General features: G+C 38.7%; 1 pseudogene; it reads right to left on the reverse strand.

Annotated features, from left to right (window-relative positions):
- Window positions 1-7312: 7312 nt before the first annotated feature.
- On the reverse strand, window positions 7313-7954 carry LOC136320490 (GTP-binding nuclear protein Ran-like; annotated as a pseudogene).
- Between the last annotated feature and the right edge of the window lie 265 nt (window positions 7955-8219).

The raw sequence follows: 8219 nt of genomic DNA on the forward strand, positions 1-8219 counted from the left end.
TGAGAGTGAGGGAGAAGGTTTCCCATTGCAGAGGGTCACTCACCCGTCCCTTGGATACAGGTTAGGTCCCTGCCTCATGTTGGGCTCCAGTTGTGGACAAGTCCTGCCCGGGGTGAGGACGATGGAGATGCAAAGACTCGACTCTGGAGACCAGGTTCAGTTACGCAGATTCACTTTATTCAGAAAGTAAGCAAGCCTATATTCAGAGGTTCAGCCTATAGGGTGTTACAGCATGTCCTTCATAGTCAATGGCTGAAAAGATCAGGGAGCTGCGTGGTTGGTACTGAATCACTTCCTTACAGCAGGCGAGCTCCCTTCCTGGGTATGCCCAGGAGGGTTCTGGGAGCTGGAGTATTCTCACAGCATTGCATCAGCCACAGATGCTAGGAATGCGCTCTGAGCTCCACCCACACGTGTCTGTCTCTATCTCTCTTCCTCTCACTTAAAAAAAAAAGAAAGAAAGTAGAATTCAACAATATTTAAAGGAAGCAATGTATTGTTATCAAGTAGAGATTATCCCAGAAAATGCAACGGTGGTATAGCATTTGACACTTTATTAATAATTTACCATATTAACAGATGTAAAAAGCCATATAATAATCTCAATAAATAGAAGATTTTGTTTGATGAAATACAGTATCTATTCCTGATTTTTTTTAAAAAGTATATAAGAAAAAGTCAAAAACTCGATTTTTGAAAAGCATCTAAAAATATAGTTGATATTAAAAAATATATTTCTTATTTTTATTCAGCATTGTACTGGAAAACCTAGGCAGTGCATGATGGTAAACAATATTAAAAAATAATTAATTAACCACATTCATATCGAAAAGAAAAAAGTCAAACTCTCTATGGAAACAAGTAGAAAATCATTGACATCTACAGAGAAAAATAAAAGGTACTGAATCTAATATCTAAGTTGAGAAAATTTGCAAGATGCAAGGTCAATAGAAAATAAATTGCATTTTCATATACTAGCATTATACAATCAGAAATTTGAAAATATCAGAAAATTTAAAATAACCTATTTATGCATAAATGTGATAAAAGTTATGTATAAATTTTGAACTAAAAACTATAAAGCATTCATAAGAGAAATTAAAGAAGACAAAAATAAATACAAAGGCAATCTATATTTAAATATCAGAAGACTCAATATTTTTCAGATATTAATTCTTTACAAATTGATCCAATTTCAATTAAAATTTAGCAAGTTGTTCTATGATAGTTAGAACTATTATTTTGTTTTCATATGGAAATCAAAAGGTTTTATAAAATAAAAATAAATTTGAACAAGAATATAGTTGAATGATTGTACAACTTGACTTCAATACAGATTATAAAAGCTACAGTAATCAAGACAGTGTAATATTGGCATCAAAATAGACAAATATTAATAGATCAATAGAACAGATTAAAAAATCCAGAAAATTATTTTCAACTAAAGTGTAAAGACAATTCAGTGGAGAAAAAAAATAGTCTTTTCAAAAAAAATGGATATACACATAAAAAATAGTAAAATTTAAACCATATCTCATATCATGTACAAAAATTAACTCAAAATGCATCATAGACTTAAGTGTAAACTTAAAACTATTAAAATTCCTATAATAGGCCCTGGCCGGTTGGCTTAGTGGTAGAGCGTCGGCCTGGCGTATAGAAGTCCCGGGTTCGATTCTCGGCCAGGGCACACAGGAGAAGCACACATTTGCTTCTCCACCCCTCCCCCTCTCCTTCCTCTCTGTCTCTCTCTTCCCCTCCCACAGCCGAGGCTCCATTGGAGCAAAGATGGCCCGGGTGCTGGGGATGGCTCCTTGTCCTCTGCCCCAGGTGCTATAGTGGCTCTGGTCGTGGCAGAGCAACGCCCGGGAGGGGCAGAGCATCGCCCCCTGGTGGGCAGAGCGTCGCCCCCTGGTGGGCGGGCCGGGTAGATCCCCGTCGGGCACATGCGGGAGTCTGTCTGACTGTCTCTCCCAGTTTCTAGCTTCAAAAAAATACAACAACAACAAAAAAATTCCTAGAACAAACAAGAGATATACATTGTTATTTTTGGTTAGGAAGGGTTTCTTACATTAAAAGAAAAGGAAAAGGAAGTAGCCTGACCTGTGGTGGCACACTGGATAGAGCATCGACCTGGAATGCTGAGGTCACCAGTTCAAAATCTTGGCTTGCCTAGTCAAGGCACATACAACAAGCAACTATGATAAGTTGATGCTACCTGGTCCTTTTTCCTTTTCGCTCTCTCTCTTTCCTCTCTCTAAATCAATAAATAAAAATAAATCTTTTAAAAATAAACTAAAAGCCCAAATATACACAAGAATAAAAATGATAAATCTTATATGATCGAAGTTAAGTACATTTGCTCATCAAAAGACACTTAAAACAGTAAAAGAAAAGCCACAGCAGACTGAGGAAATATCCACAATTCACATAGTTGGTGTTTGATCTGGAATATGGAACTTTCATAATAAGAAACAAAATGCAAACTGAATCTTGGGCAAAAATTTTGGACAGACTGTTCACAAAATATGTATGGATGAGCTCACTCTCTTCTCCTGCCCCCACTTTACACACACAGAAGAGTTCAGGTGAGCACACGAGTAGATGGCAGACTCCTACAAGTGAACAGAAGAAGCCTAAGCTGGAACCTTGCCAGCACTTTAATCTTGGACTTCCCAGCTTTCCAGATGTGTGAGAAGAAAATTTTTGTTGTTTTAGGGGGGAAAATATGTAGTTGCTTTATAAACACAGTAAAAGATGTTCAAGTTATTGATCATTAGGAAAATGCAGACTGTACACAACAACTTAGAATGTTTTCTCTTAAAATGACTGACTCAACCAAGTGTTGTGAAAGATATGCAGCCATCTATCATACATACATTTTGCAAAATAAATGAAAAAAATATGTGCATAAGAAAAGATTGTTCATACCATGTTATAGGTAATATACAAAACCTGAAAACAACAAAGATTTTCATCAATAGGTGAATGAATGAACAAATCAATGAACAGATAGTAGCAAAATGAACCACAGCTCAGCCTAAAAAGAACAAACTAATGATACACGAAATAACATGAATAAATTTTAAAATAACAGCACTGGGTGAAATAAGCAAGAGAAAAATGAATGCATATGATGATTACATTTATATAAAATTAAAGAAATGACAAACTAATCCACAGTGATCGAAAGTACAGTGTGTCTGTAAAGTCATGGTGCACTTTTGACCGGTCACAGGAAAGCAACAAAAGACAATAGAAATGTGAAATCTGCACCAAATAAAAAGAAAATCCTCCCAGTTTCTGTAGGATGATGTGGCAGCATGTGCACATGCGCAGATAATGACGTAACACCGTGTATACAGCAGAGCAGCCTCCGGCCATCCCAGTCCAGATGTGGACAGTACAGAGGAAAGTTCAGTGTGTTTTGTGGCTTGCTAAATTTGAATCCATGACCAAAGTGCAACGTGAATATTGGCGCATTTATAACGAAGCATCACCACATAGGAATAACATTACTTAGTGGGATAAGCAGTTGAAGGAAACCGGCAGTTTGGTGGAGAAACCCCGTTCTGGTAGGCCATCAGTCAGTGATGAGTCTGTAGAGGCTATACGGGATAGCTACCTAAGGAGCCCTAAAATATCTGTGCATGAGCCCACATTGAACTGCACTGAATAGGTATGAAACTGGGAGAGTTTTCCTTTTATTTGGTGCAGATTTCACATTTCTATTGTCTCTTGCTGCTTTCTGGTGACCGGTCAAAAGTGCACCATGACTTTATAGTGCACTGTATGTCAATGATTACCTGGAAATTGGTGTGGGTGGTGGGGTGTGTAGGAAGGAGAGATTATAAGTGAGGAAAGAAAACTTTGGAAAGTGGTAGATAATCAATATCTTAATTGTGGCAATGGTTTTATGAGTGTATAATTTGTCTAAACTTATGAAATTGTATTCTTTCTCAACAGTTTATTGTATGTCAATTATTCCTATAAAGAAGCAAAACATTGAGTGTGAGCAGATAAACTATCTGTGCTGTGACAAAACATATATGCAAAGAAGATGATTCCAATTATATTCTTTCTTGTATCCATGCATTTTGAAATGTCACTTGCAGTTGCTTTCATCAGAGGTGAAACCTCCAAAGAGTGGGACAATATTAAACAGCAAAAATAAATGAGCTATCACACTGTGAAAAGGCATGAAAGAAGCTTAAATGCATATTAGTGTGAGAGAAGCCAATATGAGAAGGCTGCTTACTGTGTGATTCTAACTACGTGCATTCTGGAAAAGGCAAACTATGAGTATATATAGTAAAATGTGGTTGCCAGGGATTGTGGTGGGGGTAAGTAAGAAAGAGTAGGCAGAGCACAGAAGATGATTTGTATTGTGATTTCCCAAGACACCAGTTCTTTATTTACCTATGTAGGGTACTATAAACTGGTAGACAGTGTTTTCAGAAGTTCAGAAATGAAAAAGAAAAAGTAGACAAAGCATTAAAGATATTTAATGATTTGAATATACAAAAAAATCTCAAAGTAGGGATTGTAGAGCTGGAGCAGTAGCTCATTAATAGCGCACCTGATCTTAAGTTGTTTTCCATTTTTTTCACTTGTAACCTTCCAGTTGAAGTAAGGTACTTTCTTCCTTTCCTTCCTTCCTGTACTGAGCTATGCTTGGTGTCCTAAGATTCCCTGGGCAGTGAACCTGCTGTCTCTTTTAGGATGGGAAGGTAAAGAACACCAAAAAGTTTTGAGCATATAGATATTTTACATAGAAATTCAAAGATTTTGTTTTAATATATTTTCACAAAAAATATCATGAACCTTTGTTGGTTGTGTTGCTTCTTAGGGGTAACTTCTTGAAGATGAGTCTAAAGAGGTTTGGACGGCAAGTTCATCAATGTACATAAAAATTTTAGTCTTTATTTTTTAAAGATAAACCTTGAAAAATACAAGAATTGGAGAGCATTGAGTATATGACCTCTAAGACTATCTTTAGCTTTCAAAATCTAATAGTGAGTTTGAAATCTGAACACACTGGGAAACAGAAAAATGACCACTGGATGTATTTACAGAATCAAGCAATTCCTTATAAACTAAAACTTTGCCAAGACTGTAGGAGTATTGCATTGCCCCATGTGACCCAACTCTTATCAGATCTACTATGATTATACTTTGGGTCTCCAGGGATCTATATCAACTTATATGTGTGTCCAGTAATCCTTGAAATGTTTGAATAATGCCATTTTCTCAATCTATCGCTTAACCTGAATAACTGGATGTAGATTCCTTACAAGAAAGACTGAAAAAAATACTGAATATCATTGCTGTGTTCTTTTTTTTTTTTGTATTTTCTGAAGCTGGAAATGGGGAGAGACAGTCAGACAGACTCCTGCATGCACCTGACCGGGATCCACTTGGCACACCCACCAGGGGGCGATGCTCTGCCCACCAGGGGGCGATGCTCTGCCCCTCCGGGACGTCGCTCTGTTGCGACCAGAGCCACTCTAGCGCCTGGGGCAGAGGCCAAGGAGCCATCCCCAGCACCCGGGCCATCTTTGCTCCAATGGAGCCTCGGCTGTGGGAGGGGAAGAGAGAGACAGAGAGGAAGGAGAGGGGGAGGGGTGGAGAAGCAGATGGGCACCTCTCCTGTGTGCCCTGGCCGGGAATCAAACCCAGGACTTCTACACGCCAGGCCAATGCTCTACCACTGAGCCAACCAGCCAGGGCATTGCTGTTTTCTTAAAGAGCCCCTTGTCTTAGAGACTTGGTCTCTTTTTCAATCAATGGGTTTTAGTTCTGAAAACAGCATAAAATGTGGAACTAGGAAGGGGATCATGGCTTTTGTTGAGGCAACTTCCTTAAGCTTTCTGGTCATCCATCCTTGATTTCTTCTGCTAATTCAAGCTGAGTTGTATCCTTGTTGACTGCATATTTATTTTGCCATTAAGGATACCATGTTCAAAATTCATTATAGATCAAGTCTTTTGGCTTCCATTTTGATTTGATAGATATTTGTAGTCACCTTTTCTTTATTTTGGGGGGAGTCCTAGTATTCTAATTATTGTTAGTATGCCACATTTTATAATATTTTCTCTTATTGACAGCTATGGCTTATAGAGTAATGATACCATTAAAAAATTTAATGTTGCTCATTCCCCTCTCAAGAGATCACTTCTCATAGCCCTTGTAAATGGTATGTGGTCTGGGCCTTCTCATGAACATAACCGTCTAGTAGACCTTCTGGCCATAGATGTCTGGTCACTTCCATGACCATTTAATTTATTTTTCCCATTTCTGCTATGGCAATTCTGGCCTTTTAACTTCACTCAGTATAGACCATTCTTTTTTACATGCCTCTAGGAAACATACTAGTAGCAAGTTTACCCCATCTCCTGAGATCTTTTCCTCAGTGATAAGTATGACATGACAGGAGAGCATTACCAAGTCAATAATGCTTTCTTCTCCTATTTTATATTATTGTCCCTTGATTAAACACCTTCAGAATACAGTCTCATTCATACTTTGCCTGTACCTATTGGTATATAAAATCTATTTCTTATAGCTCTTTTGACTATAGAACCACCTAGGTTATGCTATGAATTAACCCTAGTAATGAACTAGGTGGACTTGAGGGAAGGTAGGAGCAGCTCTTGAGGGACACACTTTATAACTGACAGGAAAGAACCTCAGCATTATCTTCCAAACAAGAAGTGGGAGATGAGGCATGCTAGTTCTTGATGGGAGCGCTATTTTTATAGGCTCAGAAGGATTCTAAGACAAAAAGTTACATGGCATGCATCCTGGTATCTTCATCCCATGTGTCAGAGCCCCAATATTTCCCACCAGGTAAAATGGTCTTGACATAATAGAATAGCCTTGGTGAGCATACAACGTTCTTTGAATTTGGCCTCTCTGGCTGCTGTTTTATGAATTGGTTCACAGCCTTTTCTTTTTTTTTTTCTTTTTTTTTTAATTCATTTTATTCAATTCCAAAGAAAAAGGAATGAGAATGACAGTAACAAACATGTTTTATCATTGAATATTGTGATGCAACCACAGCAGTCTTATATTTGAAACTTAATAAGGAAACAACTGCCTTCCAAAAGAGCTAAATATGCAGGTCCAAAAAATAAAGGTACTTTTTAACCGCCGCATTCACTCAGAAGCCCATTCATCTCTTTCAGTCCCCATGATCAAGCACAGGTTCCGCTTAGCTATATAATGAAGGGCAAACCCGCTGCCCCACTGACGTCACAGGACAGTTGCCTACAAAACCAGACTTCTGACACTGGGCTCCAGGTTCTCTTTCTCACAGCTCATCACCCTCATCCGGGAGAGCAGTGGTCTGGGCAAACCTTAGTTGGTGTTCATACTGTGCTGCCACAGCCAGGTTTATGACAGCCTCTGATGGGGCAGGAGCAGGCATGGTGACCAGCTCCAAGTTAGAGTCCCCAATTAGCTTTCTAGGAAGCTAGAGGAAGGGCTTTTCAAAGTTGTAGTTACTTTTGGCAGAAATGTCTTATAATAAAGATTCCTCTTTCAGTGAAAGACCATTGATTTTGCCTTAACTTTTCTTTCTTAATACCATTTTGTTGCTACACAACATGATGGGGAAATTTTCACACACTTTTTCCAGATCTCTGTGCCAGTTAGGCACATTCTTGTAAATACTTCCTGAAATCACATCAAACATTACAATGCCACACTGGGCTTAGATATAACAGCTGTCTCTCAGTCCACTGAGCCTCTGACCCGCTGTTCCACACATTGAACTTAATAGGTACTCTGCTGCTGTGGGACATGAGAGGATGGACCTCAACACCGAAGGTAGCTACATACTTCTTCTCAAATTCTCCAGTTAGATGATATTTCACAAATGTAGTTTTCTCAGTCCCATTATAACCAAGCAATACAAGTTTGAACTGACCACAGGTGCTCCTGAGGCAGCCATTGTACGTTATCTCCAGAAGCATCTCCAGGCCAGTCTGACTGTGCGCCAGTCCTCAGCTTTTTCTACCTCACTTCAGGAAAGGTTTTTACACTGGCTTTCAGCTGCTCAGTACTCCCCTCAACTCTTCATTTCCTTTTTGTGCAACACCAGTGGCATTTGGCAATATCCAGGCAATCATGTTATCTTTATAGATACCATTTTCTCTGCACCATTCAAAGACCTAATACATAGAATTAACTAGTACATCAATCCCTTTCTCCAGTAC

This window comes from Saccopteryx bilineata, chromosome 1 (genome assembly GCF_036850765.1).
Source record: "Saccopteryx bilineata isolate mSacBil1 chromosome 1, mSacBil1_pri_phased_curated, whole genome shotgun sequence".
In the NCBI taxonomy this organism is placed as follows: Eukaryota; Metazoa; Chordata; class Mammalia; order Chiroptera; family Emballonuridae; genus Saccopteryx; species Saccopteryx bilineata.